Raw genomic sequence first — 26,158 nt, forward strand, 5'->3', positions numbered from 1 at the left:
CTGCACTACCCAGCACAAAAATCAAGAGAATGTCTTGCAGTTCTCATTAAAGAAGAGTGGTTCATGCCTAACTTAAATGAGCACATTGCACATTTTGTAATTAATTGTCTATGCCAGATGTTTACTGCTGGCCACACTTTGACATCTGTGAGAGGAGTAATGCCCTGTCCTACTGGACCATTTCAGCATTTGCATATCAACTATGTAGATATGCTCCAAATTTTAAAAGCTACAAGTACTTGATAGTAGTTGTATGTCCCTTTTCCTGCTGGATCGAAGCTGGTCCTTGCACACATCCAGATGTAACATCCTCTGTGAATATCCTCATACATGAGATATGTCTAAGGTGGGGAGAGTGCAATGTGCTATGGTCTGACAATGGACCACACTTTGTAAATGAAATATTTGAGCACATCATTATCCTCTTGGGGATAAAGCACACATTCTCATCGTCCTATCATCCACAAGCAAACAGCCATTGTGACCGCCTAAACAGCCTCTTTAAAGAACAAATTGCCAAACTAAAAGACATTCTGAAAAATAGTTGACTACATTACCTTCCTTTGGCATTATTTGCCTTACGCAATCAGCCAGGTTCTGAAAATCACCTGACTCCACATGAGCTGGTGATGGGACACAGAATGCAAATGCCCATTGCCCTCCCCACATGGGCTCACATGGACGCTGAGAATGCTACTGTTGTGTTAGGCACAGAAATGCATGATTATTTGACAGCTATAATGGGATCTCTTAAATGTATGTCTTGACAGGTGCAGACACAGCAGGGGGGTTAAAAAACACAGATGCACCACATGAGCAAACTGACCCAGACAATTTGTTTAAATGTCTTGTATTATATACCGGGGACAAAGTGCTGTGCCGTAACTTCACCCGGAAGTGGCGCAATCCCTGTTTTCAGGGACCTTACATTTTGAAAGCTGTCATCCCTTTGGTAGTCAAGGTTGAAGGCAGGAGAGCATAGATTAATCTCAGTCACATCAAACTATATCGTGGTGAGACCCCCTGTCTGCAAATACTGAACCCGAAGGTGAAGACGACGTTTGGTGACCCCAGACATGAACAATGGCCAGAGCCAATCAGCAGCAGCAGCAACAGCAAGAATAAGAGGCACAAAACTAAATTTCCAGCAGGGGAACATTTCTCATCTAATATCGCCAAAAGACGATTGTGCACTTTTGTTTTTTCTGGTCCTTTCATTTCTCTTGAAAACTTTCTTTTCTAGGACCCTGGAACACTAGGCCAACAGTTATATTGTTTGAAACTGAAAGCATACATCATTGTAGAAAACAATTTTTCTTGCACCCTTAACTGACGTTTTTTTCGTGCAAACACTTATCGCTTTTAAGAGAAGAAATACAGTGTGTGGGTGCATTTCTGATGTACCAGGCATGAAAGTAGGCACAGCAGTGATAACACACCACAATTGGGCTTGTGGTTCAAAGGCCTACATTCAGCTTCCCCCAAATTGGGAAGGCCTGTGCTCGCTGGTGGTAATAAGTGTACCGGCCTTAGTAGTGCCCCAGAGTGAAGTGCAGATTGGTGATTATCCCTGAATGAGCACACACCTAATAAATAAGAGGTCCCTATCCCTTAAACACATGAAACGGGATAATTATAACTCAGCAAACATATGATGACATACCAGATGTGCATACTTTGTTCAGTAGAACAGAAATGACTCTCCAAAACAGCATGTGCTCAATCTGATAACGGCCATGGAGGGGGACGTGTGCACAAATATTGGGCCTTCTTGATGCATACACAGACCCGCCGACAATTAGAAAAATAGGACCCTCACAGAGGCAATAGCACTCACACAACAATAGTGGAAGAAGTGGAAGACATTGCGGATGGTGACCGGTTCAACTACCTCTTCTCATGGATACCGACCCGGCTGGCTAATGCATTCAAAATACTACTGGCCATATGGGTACTAGTACTACTGGCTTTCTGTGTCTTAAGAATAGGAATAAGCCATTCCAAAAGACTGCCAAAAAGGCAGTGGGAATGAAAATAGTGATAAACTTGGATAAAAACAGATGACTTCCCCTGTACCCAAACAATGGAGAGACCTGCCAAACTTCCTGGGTTAAAATGTATACATCCTCAGGACCCTCACAATTTCACAGAGCATGTGGTGTATTGTGATTCCAATGTGGAGTGCTGCTACATGACCTGGAGTCCAGATTAACATGTGAGACTTGAAGGTAGCTTGAGGGGGTTGAGTAAAAAATGGGTACCCAAATAGCCCTTTCTGGGAGACAGCAGAACAATAAGTGTGATCAAGGACTCAACCAGAGGTGGGAATTTTAGGAGGCAGATGAATACCTCATCCATAGCTTTTGCCCCTCCCCCACAGCAAGCAAAACAAAAGAATTAATGACTGTAAGGGTTAGAATTAATCTTAACCTTTGGCCTTGCTCTGGGCAACCCTGGAGACCATCATTCTTCACGTGTCAAGCTATTACAAAAGGGCAAAGACCATATGCAAATCAGGCATGGTCCCACTCCAAAAGGGGATTCCAGCCCAAGCTGCTCGGTCACATCCCTTCTGCACGAGACCACTAGCATCCCCGGACATGTTCCGGCCTTGTTGGGCCCCATCAGTGAGAAGTAGCTAGGGTCTCTAGGCCAAGCAAGCACGGGGCCCACGTCTGAGCATACACATTCCACGCAAGGTGACTACAGCAAAACAAAAGAGGTAATAGCTTGATGGCTTAGAATTCATCTTAACCACTGGCATTGGTCTGGGACACCCTCCAGATCTTTTGCTCTTTCCCCACACTAATACTGTAAAGGCGAGAGACGTTACTCACTGAGACAACCCATTGCAACCTTATACCAGGCAGGTACAGCAACAGAAGGACATAAAGACAATATGAACTAAAGAAGGCAAAAGCATTTAAAATCGAGCAAGTTAAGACGTATGTCTACTTTGGCATTAGAGTGTAAGAACATTGTATCTGGGGTGAACAAACCAAAAAGGCAGTGCTGACCCTCTCTAGGTACAGCGGCTCAATAGACAAGTTTGCAAAGACGCACAGGGGAGGAGCTGTGCGTGTGGCTTTGGAGGGCTATATGGCCAAGGCTAGGCAAGCTGCTGCTTATGGTGCCGAACTTTGGGAGTGGTGCAATGTTGCACACTTGGTTGTTATCGAAAATGGCTTTCTGAAAAATGTTTTGGGCCTCCCGTCTAGTGCCCCTACTTTCCAAATCCTTCTTGAGCTGGATTTATCGAACTAGTGTGCAGGGCAAAACCACTCCTATACTGGCTCACGTTGTGGAATAGTGAAACTGTTGTCAGATGCGAAGATAATTCCACGGTAATACCAACACCGGATCACATCCAAGATAAAAACTGTGATTCACTAGTCCATGAAAACAAACCTGCGTCTAAGCAAGCTGTCAAGAGGAATGTGCGATCAAATAAATGCAAATGCCTTGTATCAAGGACCCCAGCACCCATGCGTTTATCATGGACCATCGCAATTTTGTTATTGCCAACATTCCAAAAATCACTGCAAAAGAGTCAAGAGATACCTTAAGAAACAAAGTTCTAGCATGGCTGCGCCAACGCACAGGACCAGGCGCTGTAAGATTGTCAGATCTAAAGGTCATTTGTCGCATCGATTTGTGCGACTGGTGTTCTATGCCGAACAGAGACTGTGTCATTGTAGGGTGTGGGTTTAGCTCACTCCCCCGCTATCTTAGCCTGTGCAACTACTTCCCAAGAGGGGACACTAACTGTACTTTACTTCTTTAAGTGCTTTGCAATATTCCACCATCAAGCCATATGCTAGTTTCTCTCTTGTTTTTATGGATATTCCTTGGGCTTGCCTCCTGTTTTTGTAGAGGGTCTTTATTGGTTTGTAGGTTGTATTTTTATCATGCTTTATGTTTTATGTCACTTGTGGTTTGTATTATTGTTTGTTATGTTACGTGCCATCATGTCTATGGGTTCATTGTGCGCTATATAAATAAAGTAAAGTAAAGTAACATAAAGATATCGAAGGGGGGACTCTAAAGGATGCAATGTTTCAGGAGGGCGTTCAGCCCTCCCATGACTAGGGCATTTAAAGAGGGAATTTCTGGTCTTGAATTTGACGCATTTCTGGGCCTACCCTGAATCCATAAATGCTAAGTCAAAGGCAATGGTACATTCTGCCCTCAGGTCACAAAGAACAGTAGAAATAGTCAGGAGCCTGGGCCTTTCCTCTCTCTTTAGCACCTGTTGGGCAGCCCTAAAGCAGGATCAGGGCTATGAAGAGTACCTAGACTGTATGTACCCTAAAGCAATGCATTCTTTTACCTTAAGCTGCATCTTGGCATACTACCCCTGGCAGTGGTGGAATCAAAATGTTAGTCCCTATTGTCCATTCTGCCCCCTTGCTAGGGAAAATATAGCAAATTTTTTGTTTCTTTGTCCTATGTTTGAGGATCTTAGGAAAAGATTGTTTAAGCTCCTTTTTTTCCAGAAGCAGGTATCAGCAGTTGATCAGGCGACTAACCTTCGCCTGGCAGCTAAGGATCCTCGTGCCACGTTCACTACATGGTGATTATTTTCTAAGGGCCTGTTCAGGAGGATGAAACTGACTAACCTCGCAACTTAATTACAATTACAATTATTGTCTATGCCTGTGTAAATGGGCCCTATGCCCCGATACATCCAGCAATGTTTGAATGAATGTGGGGTTCCTTTAAAGGAATGGAAAACCCTAAATGATATATGAACGAATCGAAAGAGCCATTCACTTGATGTACGTGATCACTTTTATGCAACTTTTGCTGGTCAAGAATAATTGTTTGTTAATTGAGTCGCGGATATGCATTCTATTGCATCAATGTTAACTGTTATGGTGTCTGGGTTTTGGGGATTTATTGCTCTGGTTTTATTGCTTTTTGCGCATGTTGGCTTTTATGATCATTTATTTTTGCGAAATAAAGCAGAAATTAAATGAAAAGCATTTAAATTAGTGTCATAACAGTGATAACACTTGTGCAGGACATGAAGCAAAGATGCACTCCACATGAAGAACAGTTGCAATATGTAATATGTGCATTTATACATGAAGAATACTACCATAACCAATGTATAAGGTGAATGCAACATAAACGGCATGTGAATATAGCTCACTAACATAGAAACAAGAGAGTAATTGGGCCACCATCTTCTTAAAAATGGAAGCCGCAGCATGTCTTTAAATAATCACAGACCTCAAGACTTCGACAGAACTGTGAATCCAATGAAATACAGATTCCTGCAGAGCTCAGACGGTAGCTGACAGTTAGTGCTAAGGTTAGAGTGAAATAAAGGAGGATGGGAATGATGGACGAAGGCACAAGAATAGAGTTCCCAAGACGCAACCAGTGTGCTCCCAGATTAATTAAGTTTTTATAAAAGCACAACCAGTCTTTGTTAGCCAGGTGCAGTAAAACGGCAAGCGAAAAGACTTCATGAAAAATAACTCAAGAGTGTCCCTGGTGGCAACAGAAAGCACACCACACACGTTAATATTCCCTAAAATCCCAATAAATGGGAGGTAATTCCATTTCATACTCAGTCTCTGAGCACATGATCCATAATTGGAGAACACTGACTGTTCATTAGAAGCCAGCAAATAGGACGCTTACAGTACTCCATAGACGCATACATAGACGCCAGGTGCCACACAAGGCCAAGTACAAAGGGATTGCCCAGTCTCATGGCCTGAGAATGAGGGATGGGAACTTTGTTAATTAAACAAAGAACAGTCCATGGGCCTCTCTCCCCTAGCCTCCGTCTGGCTCATTTCTTAATGATCAAAGTTGGTTAGCAAGGAGCCAACCTATCAAAACCCATAGTGTCATGCCACTCATTAGGCAGTATGCCAACCAACCACTTGTCATAGAGATGATGCATTTTTACCTTTATCAATTTGGATGTGGTCCCATTAGATATGTGTAAGCCAATGAAATGTTTAACCCCTATATAATCTATATGGAGCCAAACCCACTAAGCTATCCTCCCTTGGTCTGGGAGGATAGCTCAGAGGCAACATGCTTGCCTTTTAAGCAAGACAACGCAGGGCACCACAGGTTTGATCCCCGGGTCCGTACTTAGAAACCTCTGGGTATTAAGCGCGTTATAAATAACCAATTACAATTACCTATACCCAATTTCCATAGGTTTTGTAAACCGAGATTATGTTATGACGTCATTGATGATGTATTTGTAGTACTTAAGCAATCGTTTTGTAATAGAAAGTCGAGAGTCACAAGGTTTGAATGCTTGTATGCTGTCCCGGATTTATTTGGATGATATTAAAGCTGTATTTAGCCTGGCACTTTGTATATAGGCGCACTATAAATACTACGTCATTGATGCTGGTTTGGACTGACTCCAATTCCTCTGGGTCTGTTTGGGACTTTTGGAACCGCCTTAGCAAACACATGTATGGCACTTGTGGGAGTGGGAAGGCGGTATGTCAAGTATGAGTCTTGTGTTGTGGGAGGTTGAGAGGCAGGTCTTTTGCTGACTCGGCGCATGCTTGGCCAAATGGCTAGCTCGCTTCTGGCTCGGCTCTAGTCATGAATTCTCAGGCTCCCCCATATCTAGTTTATGAAAGGAGGCGCTGCCCTGTCTGTCCGGTCTGCTCCTAATTGGATTGTAACTGATTCATTTTGGACTTTAATCTGACACCATTGGAAAGGAGCGCAGGCTTCTCTGGTAAACCATGTCCCGCTCCTGAGGGTTGTACTGCTGAGGGGTTCCACTGTCTATCGCCCTGCCTGTGGACTCTTGTGCAGTCTGGCTGCCTAAAGCCAGAGCCTGCTTCCAAATGCCACTGCAGTCTCCCCTGAGGAGATGCTACGACTCCTTGGTGTGACTCCTTGGTGTGACTCCTTGGTATGACTCCTTGGTATGACTCCTTGGTATGACTCCTTGGTTTTGTGCCCTCAAGGAAATGCAGTTCTGAAGAATATAGAAATCATTACGTTTTTTCTGTTCATATCGTGACAGTATAGCTGTTTTCCATTTCCCACTTTTGCGCACTGGAACATTGACCTTTCAATCACTGTTCAAGATTAGCCACCATAACTTCTTCTTCCTTTGAAATATGAGCTCAGGGGCTTCTGGGAGTTGTAGTTCAATGCATGAACTATGAATTGCATTCCGACAATGAGAGAGCCGGAGGGTGGGTGTGGTCAGAATCTGTGTTCAGAGCCGGTTGTATATGTTCTCCATTTATTCAAGGTGCTCTGAGAAGTTACATAAAAACTGTAATAATATCGAATCGTTCGGTCTTGTGGTGTTTGTTGCAGTTCAATTATTGTTTGGATATGAACACTGAATTGTATTACTTTTTCTGGGCACATCTCTTCAAAGTCTTTTTTCCCCAGCTTTGCCCTTTAATGAAGGCGGGTGGAAGCAGAGCATTCCAGGGCCGCCTTCCAAAGACTTGGGTGGTGAACACATCATGGATGTGGCAACTCCCCTCCGGTTAACATACAATATAGTGCCACACAGGGTCCCACTCCCAACCTGAGAAAAGGGGGTTACAGAACATCTCCTGGTACAGCCAATGGCAGAGGAAGCTTTTGATGCCAGGGGTGCAAATAGCTCCTGAAGGGGCAGCAAGATTCTAACCGCTTCCACCAGGGTGCTGCCAGATTTCCCCTGCAAGTGGAAGATGGTGTCACACCGATAGGAGGGGGGCATCATTTTGACCCCACCCCTTACTACAGAATGGGGGTTCTTCTCATGGTCACTGAGATCCCATCCGCGTCTCTAGCGCATTCTACTGCAGCTCTTGATATATCCAAATTAATAGCGATGCCAGGTGACTGCCCATCCGACAACATTTATGATGTGGCCAGCCGAAGAGAAACCTCCATCCGATAGCAATGAGAATCAGAAGCATTTTTAACCTCATCCTGTACCCAAGGACCTCAGCCACTCCGACCCCTGGGTAGTCCAACCTCGATGGTCCAGCTGGCGCCTGCCTTGATTATCCTAGAGCCAGTCTACTCCTGGATTCGACCTCGATGCCAGATCTCCACTGTAACTAAACCTATTCTGTTTAAGTGAACTCACTTGTTTTGGCTGGCCTCTCTAGCAGTGTGCTGGCGTGGAAGTTCACGGGAGTGTAAGTAGCCCAGACTCTGGGATAATGTAACACAATTTATGTTTCCAAGCTTTACCGCGGACCCCAGTTTGGGATTTAGATTTTTAATAACCATGTTTGAATGATCTTCAGAGTAGTGCGGACACAGATTATTAAGTCGGGGCCTGATTCACAAAGTGTTTTTTTCTATGGGATTGTGCCATTATAAAACGCTTCTGTGAATTCGGCCCTTAGACTCTCGGTCGTAGAAAAAACTGATGGGCTGGGCTTTGATTTCTTTGTGATATGGACTGTATATCTTTGATGCAATAGGTTCAAGGCCCACCCACAAGCAGCAATGCCTCATTGATGTGGCTGAAGTAAGGTTTGTAACATCTCACATTAGGACCATATGTTCTCACCTTCTTGTTTAATGTGGGGTCCCACAGGGTTCGGCAATGTCACCATCCTCTTTTAAACATCTTCGCCTCTCGGCGTGGCACATTCACCTCTTTGGTTTGCATGCCTAGCCTGGGCACGTTGGAGCTGGGTTTTGGTAGCACCATGCATTGCGTTGCTAAAGAGGGTGGTTGACATTGGTGAGTAGAAGGCCTGCCATTGGCTAATACCAAGAAAGTGTAAAACCGAAATTGTGCTGGAGGGCAGCAGAGCAGAAAACTGGAAATCCTCCCCCCACTTGGGTCCGGTCGAGCCCCAGTTTCACCTGTCAGAATGCTTGGTCTTGGTTTCAACTCTCAATTCTTTCAGGGCCACAGATGGAGGTGGCTACGAGTGCCTGTGTTATGGTTTTTTGCAGGGGGGATTCCAGAAGCCTCTTCTAGTTCTTCTCTCCCCTGTTGTATCAGATGTTGCTGGCCTAGAACTTGCATCCTCTAGGCTGCACTGTGGAAACGCCCTCTCTCTCAGACTTATTGACTTTTTGCTGGAGCACCTTAAAGTAATCTAGAACTCTGGTGCCTGCTCAGTGACTGCAGTCAACCGCAAGCACCCTCCCTCTCCCATTCTCTGCTGAATGCCTGTCAGAGGGAGGACTACACCCAATGGTCTCTGACTGGCCCAGTGTGTCTTTCAGAGACAGGACCCCCGTTTCATATCAACAACTTTCGACCTTATTGTCTTTTCCGTTCTTTCCTTGCTCTGTTATCAACTTCTTCATGCCCCATTCCTTTATCAGATAATGATTTGGTGTCCGCTCTCCTTCTGTATCAAGAACAAGGGTCTGCAACCTTTGGCTCCCCCGATGTCTTGGACTACATCTCCCATGAGCCTTAGCCAGCATGGTCAATGGCAAGAGATCATGGGAGTCGTACGGTACACTGGAAGGTTCGTCCTTGTTCATACATGTGATGTAATTCCTAATTACTTGATCTTATTCGAGTACTCAATACCAGGTTCTATAATCAGTAATCACACTGCTTTCCCCTTCCGGTTTAGAATCAAGAAACCTTCATTGACTGTACACTTAACACGTTTTATAAGCATTCAGGCACTGTTACGGGTTGGGTTATATGTTATATAATTCCACGCACAAAATTGTAATGTTGTCCGGTCATTTGCAAACAAGGTACATTGTAGATGATTAAGCAATAACAAGCGGGTCCCCAGGATGTACAGGGTGGTAATGGCCCGGGTCCAAGTTAATAAAAATAATTTAACGAGGGTCCTTGGGACGTTACCGCCCGGTACAGACCGGGGATCTGGCTAATATTGCTATTCACATCCCAGGTTAACCTCCCGGGGTTCTAGCAGCAATGTATTTATGATGGCGAACATGAGACTGGCTCATTCAATCAAATACTAACCCAAGATGGCCACCATGGAAATGTGAGCCCCTCTTTGATTTCCATGACATCCCAAGATGGAGGAGCCGCTCAGCGGTGGATCCCGCTGCAGTGAGGAACAGGTAAGTGGGAGGGAGGGAGGAGAGGGAGTTGTTGGGGAGGTGGGGCTGGTCCACAGTGGGAAGGGGAGGTGGGGGAAGATAGTAGGCAGGATGCAAGCAGCCTTCATCTTTCTCAGAATGTGGGCTTGGTTTGTGAGATTCAGGCCATGATCTGAGCAAGCTGACTGGCTGCTGCACCCGCCCCAATTGCTAATGGCTAGTATATGTCCTTTCTAGTCACATTCAAATGATCCTTCTATGTCCCTCCTAGTTTTAAACAAAATATTGTGCCCTCATTAAGTGAAATGTTCAATATCAATAATGTCCTCCTCCTTGGGCCATGTTGTAATGTTCCTTGGTCCTCAATACAAAACCTGATCCGACCTGTCTGGGGTCCAAGTTATAGGGCGAGTGCCTTAACAATGGGCCCGGCACTTCTACCACTCAATCTGGCCCCCTTACTGGGTTTTATTAGTACTAGAACCCTGGATTTTCAATCCACAAACCTGGGATGCTGACAGCAATATAATTTTGTTTGAATGAACTGGACACTCTTGCTGCGTCTGCAAACAAGATACTTAGCAAAGATGGATGCTATAGAGATGGACGGTGGGGCCCTATTTGGAGCTCCTCTTCCATTTCCTTGGTGGCTGGCGTTGACCCGGACGGCTGAGCTCGGGCCTATAACTTGGGCCCTGGGCCATTACGTTCCGCTACCAACAGATTGAGGTGTATTGCTATTAGCACTCTGAGTTTTCAATCCAAAAACCTGGGGTGCTGACAACAATGTAATTTTGTTTGAATGAAAGGGACATGCTTGTGGCGTCATCTCCTTCAAACAAAATACTTACCAAAGATGGCGGCCATGGAGCTGGAAGGCAAGGCTCCATGCAAAGCCCCTCTTCCATTTCCATGATGGACGATGGGGTCCCGGAGCATGGTGGTGGGTGCGAGGACGCCACCGCCGAAGGTATTAGATATGTGGGATACGGGGGTGGGAAGGGAAGGGACCGGAGATTAGAGGGGAGGGAGGGGGGAATTGGTGGGGCGGGAGAGCAGTCTCCTGGTTGCTCGGAACACAGGCTTGGATCGTGGGAGTCAGCCCGCGATCCGAGCAACCTGATTGTCTGGACCCTCTGCCTCGGGTGCAAATGCTTAATGAACTCTTTCACTGCTGCACATTCAATGATTTCCTATGGCAATTAGGATATATAAGGGTATTTCCTTAGGTTACCTACTAGTGTGGATGAAACCCACCTTGACTGTTGCTACATTGAGGAAAGTACAAGGAGCTCCCCATGGCATCACTAGCAGCAGGGACTAAAAAGGGGTGCCGTTGCGGTCGAGATAACGTCAACCTATGGTCTCATTGTTAGGATGGAGGCGTCAAAAGGACACTTAGCATAAACCCTTGTGATGGCCCAGCCCCCAACAATATTTTCAAGAGACAGTGAAAACTCCGGACCCCATAAGCGCAGCTTCTTATCGCTGAAGAACGTGAATGCTGTCTGGCTGCCCGCTTTGCTGCCCCCAAATTTACTCTATGCTTTTCGCCAACACATTCTTAGCTGTGGGTGGAATCTCAGAGCCCTGTTCATTTAATCACATGTACTTATTTAGGTTTCCCTAAATTGACACAGGTCATGAGTGGGGCCAATGCATTTGTTACCTGAGATGGGACTTCAAACAAAAACGGTGAAAGTGCAGGTGGGTCCCACCATGAGTTGCAAATGGTTGTTCCCCTTTCATAATGGCACAAGAAGCTGAAAAGTTATGAAGTTGCATGTTGCCCATTGCAATCGCCAGTCGTTATGATTATTTAAAGATTGTTCACTGTCACTATTTACTGCACTGTTTTGGCTGCGCGGGAGCAGCCTCAAAAGGCCAGGATTTTCTGACCATACCCCAGAAACCCACTTTGTATGCTCTCCCTGTCCACATTCCCCCCGACCCACCTACCTGTCTAAACTCCCAACCCGCCACACATGAAACAAACCCTGTACCCCTCTCCTATTCCTCCCCATACTTCACCTCCCCACTACCCACCCGCCCCACCCAAAGAAAATACAGCCACTAACCACCGATCCTAGCGCCTCTTCTCTCCACATGCTTACCTGTCCCCCCGCAACCCCAGCGGTTGTCCGTGACTTCCCTCTTCTGGGCTGTTTCCTTTCTTCTCTTGTCATTTAGGCACGATTTCCTGGGTGGTGTCTTTAAGAGGTGCCCCAGAACACTGATCTGAAGCTCGAATACCAACTTTTCACGTTTGCACATTCTTTTTGCAACATTATGCTGCTTGTGCAAATCAGGGTCAAAACAGTCACATTTCAGAGGATCAGGATACGCACTAAGCAAATATGGGTGCCTTCCTAAGGATCACCACATGCACACTGTCCATCCTTGCACTGAATGCGGGCGCAAAGAGTCTGAATCTGGGTAGAAACTGTCAACTTCCTGAGGATCACGATATGCACACAGCGGATCTGGTTCCCAAATGGTGCCTTTCTATAGATCACCACATGCACAGTGTTAATCATTGCACTGATTTTGTGTGCAAATAGTCTGAATCTAAATGGAGTCCTCCTTCCTGAGGATCACGATATGCAACCAGGTAATCCCAGCATTCTCCCCGCTATGCATGCAATGAGAAGGAAAACCACGTGAACCCACTCGAGCCCGTTTGGATCCAGCTCCTGCCACGTCCGCACCTCCTCACATCACAATCACCAGCAATACACGTGCATTCTTGGCTCTGTACATACATCACGATTCCGCAGGCGATCTCTATGCAGTGTCCCGTGTGTGTGTGTGTTCTGCTTTCCGAGGTTTGCAGAACAGCATATGCGCCCCCTACCTCCTCCCCGTCCCCCGGAAGACTAAGCGCGTGGGCATTTGAACAGGGGATTGACATGGTCTGCAGATTTCTCTGTGCACGTGCAGTCAGCAGAGCGACTGAAAGAGGATGACATTGTAAACGAGTGACACATTCAGGATTTCACATGAGAAGAGTAAAAGCCTGCGCGCACTATGGCCACGCGCTGGCCTGCAATGCTCGCACGCGACTTACTGGCAGGGCTTTACCAAGGGGTCTGCCAGGGAAATGTCACAGCACCCACCCTTCAAATAGCTCGCGGGTGTACCGTGGGCACCAGTGAATGAAATCACGCTGCAATGGTTTAATGGGAACTGGTGCAATAAGTGTGCAAGGATAAGAGTAATGCTACACATGTTTGAAGCAATAATAGAATGTTAAACCATAACATTACATACGAGACACCGTTTTTTCTTAAACCACAGGGGTGGACGAAATGGCCGAAATTCGCTCGGTGAAAAATGGGCGAAAGGGGACGTGGCTTAGCGCCGATGAGAGCGGGCGCCTAAAAGCAGCACTCCGCTCCGATGAGTATTGCGAGATAAATATATTAACCTAACGCACCTTCATTTTGTATTCCTGGTACCCCGTTCCGTTCATGGTGAGCATCCCCAATTCCAAGCGCTTGGGTGAAGATTGCGCCCTCCTCACGTCGTGTTGTGGAACGCGCGGAGGGCCGGGCCTAAAGCCGCAGCATCCCGTGATCTTCAAGCCGACGTCTCCTGTCAACTCTTCGGCGGCGATAATGCGGGCAACACGCTATGCATCGGGGGAGCAGGTTTCTCTCTAAATAAAGGTTTTTTTATTTCTCCTGCTGCATTATTCTTACACTTCTTGCCTGAATACTATTACTAAGCATATATATATATATATGGACGAAGTAAACAATATTTAAGTTTACTTCACAAAAAGAGGGAGAAAAGGAATAAAACAAATTGTGCTATTAATATTTTTAACCCAGTTCAAACATATGAACTATTTTTGGGGCATATTTGAATATTTGTCAAGCAATTTAGACTGTTTCCTGGCTTATTTTCATTTCAGTTTGAAAACATACTTGGATAAAGTGCCTCTTATAAAATACGACATTTTTGAAGCAAGGTCTGTCACAAACACCTTTCATGGATGATTCTTTCTGCGTCTACAGGATTATATGAGCAGCATCATATAATTTAAACTCATAATTTTGTCATTGCATTTTGCCTCATACTGTGTTCGCTCCTCCTTGCAACAATTCAAGCATTAATGATAGTACTCTAAGCTGTGGGGGTAATCTATCACTACTATTTCATGATATTCTGAATACTACACTCTTCATCTAATAACTTTGAGGTGGAGAGGGGAGAAGATAAGTGATTCGTGACAGCGTAAAGGAGAAATCTGATTGTGTTGAACTATTTTATCCTTACACCCCCATATGTATACAATATGGCTACTAAAAAAGGACAAACCAAAAATGCTTGTGTGTCATATCCCACTATCCTAAAGAGACAGAAAACTGAATCTCCGACACCCAAAGAAGATATAACAGACCCAGGCATGCAGACCATTTTAGCAGAAATTAGGGCTTTAAAGCCCTTCACGGAGGACACAAATGCTAAGATGCAACTTCTTGATAATAAATGGCCGGTTTTTGAACCTTGCATGAATGAAGTTGAAAAGCGAGTTAGCAATGCAGAAGACGTTTCTAATAAAGTCACTAACTTAGAAGCGCAGGTTGCCTCCCTACAGCAACAAACTGAAAACCTTGAAAATAGAAACAGAAGAAACAACTTGCGCATTATTGGCCTTCCGGAAGGAATTAAAAAAGATGATCCTATTGCCTTTTTATACATATTTCTTCCTCACATTCTTAACCTACCACCCTCTGTGCAACTCAACATCCAGAAAGCGCATCGAATTGGCCCCAGTAACTCAGCCTCCAATTCTCGCAGTCCTTCCAGAACTCTGATTTTACCCCTTCTTGACTTCACACACATTACCCTCATAATGCAGAAAGTTAAACAACTTAAATAGCTAACATGGGAAGGTAATAACGTTTTTATCACTCAATATGTTTCCAAGATAACGGCTGCAAGAAGAAGCGATCTTCTAACCTTCCGACCTGCTTTAAGGCAATTAAATGCCAGCTATGGCATCATCCACCCTGATATCCTAAAAGTTACTTTAAATGGGCATACCTCAACATTTCAAAACACAACAGATCTAAGACACTATTTCCAATCCCACAAAAGGACTGATATGGATACTTCTAACCCCATTGCACGAATGAACTCTACAAAGATGTGCATTTCTTCATTTTAAAATGTAACTTGCCTCATCGGAGCAGAGAATGATGGGCCGTCCTTTTTCTTTTTCGGCTCTCCTTCCCCCAGTTCTTCATTTTTGGACATGGATAGGTGTGGCTGGTGGCTGTTAGCCACCGTTCTTTTGATCATTTTTGTACACAACAATTTTTTTACCAATTTTCATGTCTTGTTTGTTTGTGTTACTCCCTTCCTTGTGTCTCTCTCCTTCCATGTTATCCCTTATTCTGTTGGATACTAGCTTATCTTTACATGCTAACAGAGTTTTATGCTTGAAAGTTACTGTTTTATGCAAACTACGGCTTATTTGTGTACATATGTAGCCTTTCTTGTAAATGATGCCTCTCAATATTGTATCCTGGAATGTTAAAGGCTTACATAATCCCATTAAGAGAAAAAAAGTACTTTCACATCTCAACAGACTTAAGCCCTCTATAGCATGTATACAAGAATCACATCTTTCAGTCGACGAAGCAGCAAAACTCAAGCAACAGTGGGTAGGCCACGTCTTCGCGAACGGAGCCATTGGGAAAAGGAATGGGGTAATCAAACTCATTAATAAAACACTCAAATGTAAAGTTATATCGACGGAATCTGACCAGTTGGGAAGATGGGTTATTCTTAATATATTAGTGGATTCCGTAACATATACAATTCTTAATGTTTATGGACCTACCTCTGTAGCGCCCTCCTTTTGGAAACAACTCAGAAATCATATAGTTCTCAGCAACACCCTCAATTTTATTGTATGTGGTGATTGCAATCAAGTGATAGACCATTTATGGACAGATAATCCGATGTGCGGTATACTAACACTACAACCCATTCACAATTTACTAACTTTATATTTGAAACAGGTCTTAGTGAGGCTTGGCGTATCCTACATCCCACTGACTCGGAATGTACCTTTTATTCTACACCCGATAACTCTTTCTATGGATTGATTGGTTCGTAGTGATAATTTCGACAACAAAAATGTCGAAAGTCAAAATTTCGAAAAAAAAATGTCGAAAAAAAAATGTCGACTTTTTTTATCAATGCATTTTTTTTCGAAATGGGGGGGTTCCCCTCCAACCCCCTTTTTAATTTTTTTTTTTTAATTTTTCCCTTTTTTTAACTCCCGAACCCCTAAAATAAATATATAATTAAAAAAAACTAAAGTCGACATTTTTTTTTCGACATTTTTTTGTCGACATTTTTGTCTGTCGACATTTTTTTTTCGAAATTATGACTGCCCACCGGATTGATTATATCTTTATCCCTAACTCTATGGTTAGTCTTCTACTTGATGCCCAGATAGAATCCATCACAATATCGGATCATGCTCTGGTGCACATTAAAATTGCTACTCCAATAACCTCTCATCACTCTTGCAGATGGAGATTCAAAACTAGTGTATTAAATGATGCATCTTTTACACATTTTATCACAGAAGGGCACAATAACTATTTCCTTGAAAATAAAGATCAGGACACTTCCATCCCCAATATTTGGGATTATCCTATGTAGTGAATAAGAAACTAAATCTTAAAGCTGAATCTGAATCCATTCTTGGACGGCTTAAACCCTTAGAAGTTCAATTTGCCTGCACTAATTCCTCTGCAGTCCTTAGGGACATTTTGAAATTAAGATTTCAATATAATAAACTTGTCACACAATACTCTTGCTCCAATTTATTAAAATATAAAGCCAAAATATACAAATTTTCCAAAAAAAAACAGTAAAATCTTGGCTTCATATCAAACTTAAGAAGGAAAAGTCCAAAATTGTTGTTATTAAAGATAATTTGGGGAACAGAAAAATGTCTGATAAAGATTTTGTGCATGTCTTTAAGGAATTTTACTCCACATTATACATTTCTGAAGCCCCTCCCAATAATCCTGCTATTAATGATTTTCTATATAACACACCTCGCGACCCCTATCCTCAAATTGATCTCTCTTCACTTAATGCTCCAATTACTGCCCGTGTAAAACATTTAGCTATTAAAAACCTTAATAAATGAAAGCCCCTCAACCAGATGGCTTCCCTATTGATTTCTTTGCCCATTTTTCAAATATTTTATTCCCTAATATTAGCTAACTTTTTTCTCACTTTATTTCAAATAACATGGCCCACGGCTCTTTTGCTGAAGCTATGCTCATAGTATTCCCTAAACCTGATAAAGAGCCCAAACTCCCCAAAATCAACTGCTCAATTTCCCTTATTAATACTGACTGTAAAATGTATGCACTTTCCTACCTAATCTTCTTAAGCAAGATCAAGTAGGTTATTTAAAAGGCAGAGTGTCATCATCCCATATTAGACTTTTTTGGACATCATAGATATTCTAAACAAATGTGATAGCCCTTGACGCTGAAAAAGCTTTCAACAGAGTCGAATGGGACTTTATGTTCCAAGCGCTGAAGTGGCATGGCTTTGGCCCCCCCTTTTCTATCCATGATTAAGGTCTTATACTCCAATACTAAAACTGCAATCTATGTAAATGGACAATTATCCTCATTCTTTCCCTTGTCTAGAGGAACACACCAGGGCTGCTCACTATCCCCTATTCTCTTTATTTTAGCGTTAGAACCCTTTCTTGAAGCCATTAGACAAAATGACCTCTTTTCGGGAATTTCATTTCATAATTTAAATATTAAAACAGCTGCCTATGCCGATGATGTACTTATATTCTTAAAAAACCCTCAGTTTAGCGCCCAACATTTTCTTACTATCATAGCAATATTCTCTGATGCATCAGGATACAAACTTAATAATGACAAACCTGAGATTCTTCCAGTCAATATACATTGCGCCTCGTCTCACACTAACACTCTAGGTATGAAATGGTGGCCCTTAGCATTCAAATATTTAGGTATCCACATTTCTGCTTCCGTCAATAGTATTCATAAACACAACTCAGATAGCATAGTAGCTAGAGGCAAAGAATTAGTATCTTCCTGGTCTGGTTCCATGTGCTAAAATTGCAGCAAAAATGGCAGTTTACACAAAATTGCGGCAAAAAGGCTGCGCTTTTGCCGCCGCCATCCATGTAAAGGATGTGAGGGACACCCCTGAAACCCCCGCTCCCCTTAAATGGTATAATGGTGTAAACCTTTACCAGGTCAAACCACAGCATTTTTGCAACGATTTTATTACTGCATACTCCTGATCCCAGCTATATCTCTCCTGATGGGGTAGATTGGAATCGATTAAGATGATGATCTCCCCCATAATACTTTATCTCCTCTATATGCTGTCTTTTCCTCTTTCTCCCTCCTTCTTCCCATCTATAGATTCATGTCTCACAAAATTCTTATGTGGGAAAAAGAAACATAGAATCTCGCTGAGTAAGCTTAAAGAATCCAGATCTCAAGGAGGGGTTGGTTTTCCCGAATTAAAAAAATATCATCTAGCCTTTACTGTTAAGCAAACACAATGGTGGTTTGCTCAGGACATATCATTTCAGGTGCCTAACTGGGTGCGCCTGGAGAGCGCTATGGCTTCCCCAATGTCCCCAGCAGACCTCTACCTAATGAAAGGGAACCATAAATGCACTAAATATTCCTGTCTTTGCCAATCTATCCTCTCCCTTAAGATGTTTATGTTCCCATTCATAACTAAGCAATCCTCACTTATATCCCCCTTCATTTGGCATAAGCCCTTGATTAAAATCAAAGGTAAATCCATTTTCTGGAAGCCATGGCTCTCCAAGGGCATCAGATTCTGTAACCAGGTGTTTAAGTGTGGTGTTCCCATTACATTTGATGATTTTATTGTCAAATTTCAAATGCCTCATTCTTCCCTGATACAATTTCTGGTAATTATTGCTGCTATAGTAGAACCTTTAGAAACACTGATGTATATTTCTAATGATCCTGATGCGTTAAGACTGCTTCTCATACTCAACCCAACTACAAAAGCCTCTATCTACTATAATATCTTATTAAATTCTTCACCTACTCCAAGGATTCAATGTCTTCACAATGACTGAAGAAGAGATTGCGTACTGTTGGATCATCAGTTTTTCTGGACCCCCCCAATGGCAGTGTATTTCTAAAATAACCACCTCTGTAAGTCTTATCAAACCTTATTCTTTTTTCATCATAGAGCCTTTATCACCCCTGTATCCCTTTTCAAATGTGGTTTATAACCTAATGATAATTGTTGGAGCTGTTTAAAAGCTCAAGGTTCTTATGAACATATGTTTATAAACTGCCAATATGTTAAGTCATTCTGGAAATCAGCATGGAAGACCATTACATGCATTTTTAATCTTACTATGGACTTCTGATTTGATCTCCCTATCTTGGGTAGTTCCATGCTAAATAACAACTCCGTCAACAAGTATGCTAGATATCTGTTCGACTTATGCTTAATAGTGGCAATCCAAAATATCACGACTAATTGGAAAAACCTAAGCAAAATTCATTGTACATTTTGGTGGAATTCTATATGTAATATTCACAGATTGGAAGGATTAATGCTTCTACCCCTGATTTACAAATTAAGTTCCAGTTGAAATGGCAATTGTTTAATGACTTTTTATCTGTGTAAATTTGCTTTAGTAACATGTGTATCATTAACCTGTAAGAATGCATGATTTATTTGTACCACTCCCTTTGACCCCCTCCCTTCTCCCTCCTCTTGTGAGTGTTATGTCCAGTTGGTGTTTTGTTTTTTCTTGTTTATTTGTTAGTGTGTGTTCCCCTAATACTCAAAAATCTCTAGCACAGTTAATACTATACGATATAAGGATACTTGGCTTACTTTGTATTAATCTTCACTACATTATGCTTAACTGGTTTTATAGTCAATGTTATTTTTGACATATATTATATCTATTTGCTACCTTGTATTCCTAATTTTATTCAATAAAATCTTTAAACTCGAAAAATAAATGGGCGTAAACCGTGTAAATTCACCCACTTTCCCAATTTCGGCCGTGGAGCGAAATTGGACGCTTCAAACTTTTCCCACATGAAATTTCATTTGTTCACAAAATGTCATGAAATTTTGTTTTTTCCCCATGAAATTTCCTTTTTAAGGAACAAAAAGTGAAATGTTGGGGAAACAAATGAAGGAAAAATGGGTTTAGGAAAATGGGACGAGTTTAATAAAATGTGGAAGCACATAAAACAAACGCCCCACCAGTGAAACGGAATTGGGGGTGAATTTCGACAATTTCGTTTTGCCAGAGTTAATTTCACCCACCAGCCCTAGTCATGATTGCACCTTCTCTGGGAATAAATATATATATATTTTTCCTCCCAGATGTATTTTCCACACATTTGACACATGGCTCTTTTTTAATTCATTGGCCACTCACAATGTATTCTTAAATGCGGGGTTGCATTACCCCTAGTGAAACTTGCTGCATATGCCTTCCTTTTGCGACTCAGCCCCTAGCTGCCTTCTTCCTGTAGACTCACTGTCTTCCTGGAAGCGTGAGGCGCTTGAAGACAGAGGAACCGCACCTCTTTTCTGGGAGCAGCTTCCACCCGGAGTGCCTGCTTCTGGAGGTCACGTGTTTGCCAGCAGAACTAGGGATTGTTTCCTAACAATGTTGTAATAGTAAACACCAGCGCGGCATTCAATGAGTTGGTAATTTGCTATGTGCGCTCACTAGCCTGAGGCACCTGTGCCAGATGAGGCAGCCAGCTGTGTGTAGGTTGCAGTAGCTGCCAGCAGACCCTAGCGGTGCCAGCACTCATCATGGAAGGATTTCATTTGATGCAGGCCTCCATGATTCCTCACCATTGACTATGCTGGATGGGGCTGATGGGATTTGCAGTCTAAAACATCTTGAGAGAAGAAGGTTGCAGACCCACGGTAAGCAAAGGATGATTAAATGACGTAGGTAAGGTCAAAGAAAATGACTGTCTCCTTTCCTCTTTCAAGAGGTTCCCAAAATATGTCTACTAGTCCAAGAAATACCGTAGCAATTGACTTTTATTTATTGGGTATTGGGTATCTTTTGGGTATTTATAATGCGCCTATACACAATGTGTTTCAAGGCACAACAAGATAGAGGGAGTGGGAACAGGAGGACAAAAACAAACAATCCTAGTAGCCCTTGTGATATTCGGAACGTTCAAGTGCAATAAGAGAAGTGCAGGGGAGAGGTGGGGAGGAGTGCCGGTCAGGGCGGAAGGGCCAGTGAAAAAAACAAGTGCCAGCGCAGGCCAGGTGGACAGAGTTGGGGGAAAGCAGAGAGTTCAGGGGAAGGAAGTTCCACAAGCAAGTGCGAGCAAGTGCAAGTTAAGGGCTGAAAGGGCTGCAAGGGTGCCGACCCAGCTAGGCAAGTGCAGAGGTGGGGCCCAGAAGAGCAAGAGCGGGTTGAGAGGAGGGGCGGCGGGGAGACCAAGTGCAGGGGTAGATTGGAATGGAGTGGGCCTGGTGCTCAGGGGAACTCTGAAGGAACCAGGCAGGCAGCCAAGAAGCAGACAGGGACATTAGCAGGGGAGAGGGAAGGAAGAAGAGAAAAGGAAGGTCTTAAGAAGCTTTCAGAACTTAAGGAGATCCGGCTCAAGTCTGAGAGGGGCAGGGAGTCCATTCCAGCGGGAGGCTCTTGCAGAGGAGAGACATCTACCCCCCACTCTCTGCTTGGAAAAGCATCTGATATGCAGAGAGTTAGAGCTAGACGACCAAAGGGATCTAGGAGGGAGGTATTTAGGGACAGAGAGTAGGATGTAGTGGGGTGTAAAGCCCCACAAAACCTTGTGGATGATGCATAGGGTCTTGAACTTGATCCTTGCAGCAACCAGGAGCCAGTGGAGAGATTTTAGAGCTGAGGTAATGCAGTCCCCGTGGTTGAGGCCAAGGATAGGTCTTGCAGTCCTATTCTGGATTAGTAGAAGGGGGCGAAGGGAGAATAAAGGAAGATTGAGGAAGAGGCTGTTGCTGTAGTCCAGCCTGGAGAGGACCAGAGCTCTGCAGATATTGAGTTTCTGGGGTAAGGTGAGGAAAGGAAGAACGCCTCTGATGAGGTGCAGCTGAAAGTGGGCCTTCTTGGCAAGGTCCGTGATGTGAGGAGAGAAGGAGAGAGGAGTCGAAGATGACACCAAGGTTGTTTGCCTGGGGCGTGGCTAGGACGGCCATGTAAGGGGAAGCACTCCGGAGAGGCTCCCTCGATCCGTCGATGATCCTGTGAATAAGTGCGTGCGCGGAAACCTGTCAGCGCTCATATTACGTGCACCGGACTATGAATATTGCGAGCACACTCGCCGAACTCTTGAAGCGCAACGGAAGTCCAGAAACAAAGTTGCAGCCCTCTGAAGATTGAGAGCCCTGATGCGGAACGGATACAAGATGGCGGGCAGAACAAAGGAATAGCATAGGGGCCCCGCGGCGGCGACGAACAAAAGGGTCTGGTGGGACTGTGACCCCACTTCTACATCCTGCCCTGGGCAATGCTGGGCAGCAGTGGATGGGCTGCGGAGCGGTGGACGAAGGAAGACAGCCCGGGGCCGCGAGTCGAACTTGCAGGCGGAAGAGCCCAAACGAAGCGAGCGCCCAAGGTGGGAGCCTAACGGGACCCGCTAGGAACGAGCCGACAGCTGGAGGATGCTGACATAGTGTTGCGGCGCACGGCTGGGGCATACTTTGCACCGGTGGGAACACAGACGAGCGCTCCGCTCATGTATCGAATAGCGAGCGGACACACAGTATCCTTGTGGAGGGGGACAAATGGCGGCTCAGACCGCAGCCACATAGGAACTACAACACCGCCAGCTGGGCCGCCTGGGAGGGAGGAGGCGGCCAGCGCAGTGGAGAGGGCTGATTCCTGAACAATGAACCCAATAACGAGCCTGTATTGCCTGATAGCCTCCACACGGTACTGGGGGTTGAGGAGGGCCTAACCCTGCGGCCCCCCCCTCATAATAAATGCAGAAATGTGGGGGAGGAGGAAAAAGGAAACAGCTAATAGTACAATAAAACGAGGAAGCGATCTCAGGAAAGGAGGAATTGATTTGTGGCTGTTGTTGGCCCCGGGCTGGTGAACGGAGTGGCCCCCTTTGCACTGGGACTGAGAACACATTATCCTGGGCCACATCGTGAGTTAGCTGGCCTCGCTAACTGCGGGATACTGGGGAGGGGAAGTGGAAGAGCAAGTGTGGACAATGCCCATGACACACTGAATGAATACGGGGAGCCCGGAGACACAAGAGTGCGGGATCATTGACTCTTTGAAAGGTACGCGACCCATGCCTGGCGGAGAAGAGTAACAATAGGCAAAACTATGCAATAGTCCAGCAAACAGCGGCTGAACGATACGCGGACGGCTGTGGGTGGGGTCACACAGCTGGCTTCTGCCACGACACTAACGCACAATGTCCTCCAAGATTGTTAGGCCCAGGAACAAACAACCTACGATGGAGGCCTATACTAAATCGCCCCCGGGCGCGGAGGGGGGCAAAAGTAAGGAGACCCCTGCGGTAGCGGCAGACACACCGGGCACGATCCAGGAGGTGCTGGCGGCGATCGCCGACTTAAAAGTGGCCTGGGAAACAAAGCTGGGCCTGCGAATGAAGGAGCTGCAGGAGGGCCTGGACCTCAAGATCGGAGCGGTCCAGGAGGAGGTGAACCTTCTGCGACAGGATGTGCGGACGATTGCGGAGCGCACACGGGCATTGGAGAAGGAGATGGCCCCGACCACGGAGGCATGTGCTGCGCATGCTAAGGAGCTCCATGCCCTCGTGCAACGGGTAGGCAATCTGGAGGACAGGGCTGAGCAGGCTGAAGGGCGCGCCAGGCGCAACAACATCCGCATAGTGGGCCTACCCGAAGGGATGGAGGGGCCAAACCCCACAGAATACGTGGAGTCTTTGTTGTTACAGGAGATAACTGGTGGAGCGCTGTCCCAGGGGTTCGCGTTGGAGCGTGCGCACAGGGCCCTGACAAGGAGACCGGCCCCCGGAGGACCCCCGCGGCCGATGATCGCAAACATTTTGAATTATAGGGATCGGGAGAAGATCCTTGAATTTTTCCGCAAGGGAGGAATGATCGAGAGGGGGCCCACAAAGATCACAGCGTATCCGGACTACACGCTGCTCGTACAGCATAGCAGAATGAACTTTGGATCGGTGAAAAGAAGGCTAAGGGAAGCAGGCCACCGCTACATGTTGCTTTATCCATCCAAGCTGAAGGTGTTTTACAGGAACAGATCCCTTTTCTTCGAGACAGCAGCCGAAGCGATGGACTGGCTGGACATGCAGGGCCGGCCCCAGGAATCGGATGCCCAGAAGGAGGCTGCGGAAGATAAGTAGCATGCTGCTGTGGCACCCAGAGTGACATAGCTGAGACATTGGGACTTGAATATAGTCATGCAATATGCTTGTGGGGAGTGAATTGTGGCGCCGGCTGGCTGGATCCGCTGAGCGCACTTCTCTTAAAATAGATGATGGGGAGCTTCCGAGAGGCACCTCTTGACCCCAATAGTCGTATATATAGTTAGGTCACTGTTAGATCGGTGACGCCCCGCGGGGTCCTAGCACTCGAGACAGGACCAGACGCGGGTGGGCCTGAGATCCAGGATGGAGCTGGGCATTTGTTGGGGTAGGGTAGGGTTGCGGGAGGGGGGAGGTTGTGTGCTGTGGTGTCTAGTTGGGGTAGTGGGAAGGGGAGAATTGTTGATAAGGGGAAGGGGGAGAGTCCGGAAACAAATCATCAAGGGGAGCATTGAAGGGTGCGGTGGGTCGAGAACAGAACAAGTAGATGGCATCGGGTAATCTCCGGATGGTGACCTGGAATGTGCAGGGCCTAAATAGTTACCTGAAACATAACAAAGTGATGCTGTACCTAAAGAGGATGCGCGTAGACGTAGCTCTGTTGCAGGAGACCCATCTCACCAAGGAGAGGTTAGAGGTGGTCAGGCGAAAATGGAGGGGGAGTGTGGTGGGAGCCACATACTCAGCGTATGCTAGAGGGGTTATCACCTGGGTGGCACCGCATGTGCCGTTTCAGGTGCTTGGCACGACGATAGATCCAGATGGCAGAATGGTGGTCGTGACGGGGCTCCTGGAGAACAGGGAAGTGCACATTGTTAATCTGTACACCCCAACCACGATACTGCGGCCTATTTTAGGTCCCTTTACGGCAAACTTGGCCCCCTGGATGGTGGTACAGTGGTATGGGGAGGGGACTTTAATTGTACCCTGAATCCTGAACTGGACAGGTCAGTAGACAAGACCGGGAAAATGGCGCCGGCGGCTAAAGCGCTGGGTACATTGGGAGACCTGGACCTGATGGACGCGTGGAGAAGGCTGCATCCTACGGATAGGCAGTATTCGCACTATGCGGCGCCACAGGACCTGCACACCAGGTTGGATTATGTGTTCGTGGCGGCTGAGATAGCGACGGAAATAGTGGGAGCGGAATATAGGGCCCGAGTATTATCTGACCACTCGCCCCTGGTGGTGGAGTGGCTGCACCAGCCCCCCAGACCACGAATCCCAACATGGAGACTCAGGACAGAGGCACTGCAGGATGAGGGGTTCCGAGAGGACTTGAGAGATGCTATCGAAGAATACTTCGAAATAAACACGGGAAGTGTACGCTCTGTGGGAACGTTATGGGAGGCGTTTAAGGTGGTGGTGCGGGGTGTAGCCATTTCCAAGTCTAAGGGGCTCCAGGGGGGTATTGAAAGGGAGCTGCAGGAGACGGAAAGGGAGCTAGAAAGCCTGATGGTGCAGGAGGACACCATTCGTGATAACAGGGCAAGGATTAAGGACCTGCAGTTAACCTGTGGTGCACGCTGGGATAGACTTTGTAGACTAAACTATAAGAAATACACGGCGAGGTTGCACGCAGAGGGGGATAAACCAGGCAGAGTGCTGGCCTGGCTGTATAAGAGCGAGACCCCCCGCGTAGTGATCAGTGAGATTAAGGGTGAGGGAGGTCGCATGTGCAATACCCAGGAGGGGGTGAACGGGGAGTTCCTCAAGTATTATAGACATTTGTATGAGGACACAGGGGAGGATGTGTCTCA

The sequence above is a fragment of the Ambystoma mexicanum genome, chromosome 8, assembly GCF_040938575.1.
Source record: "Ambystoma mexicanum isolate Mex_15411 chromosome 8, UKY_AmexF1_1, whole genome shotgun sequence".
NCBI classification, from domain to species: domain Eukaryota; kingdom Metazoa; phylum Chordata; class Amphibia; order Caudata; family Ambystomatidae; genus Ambystoma; species Ambystoma mexicanum.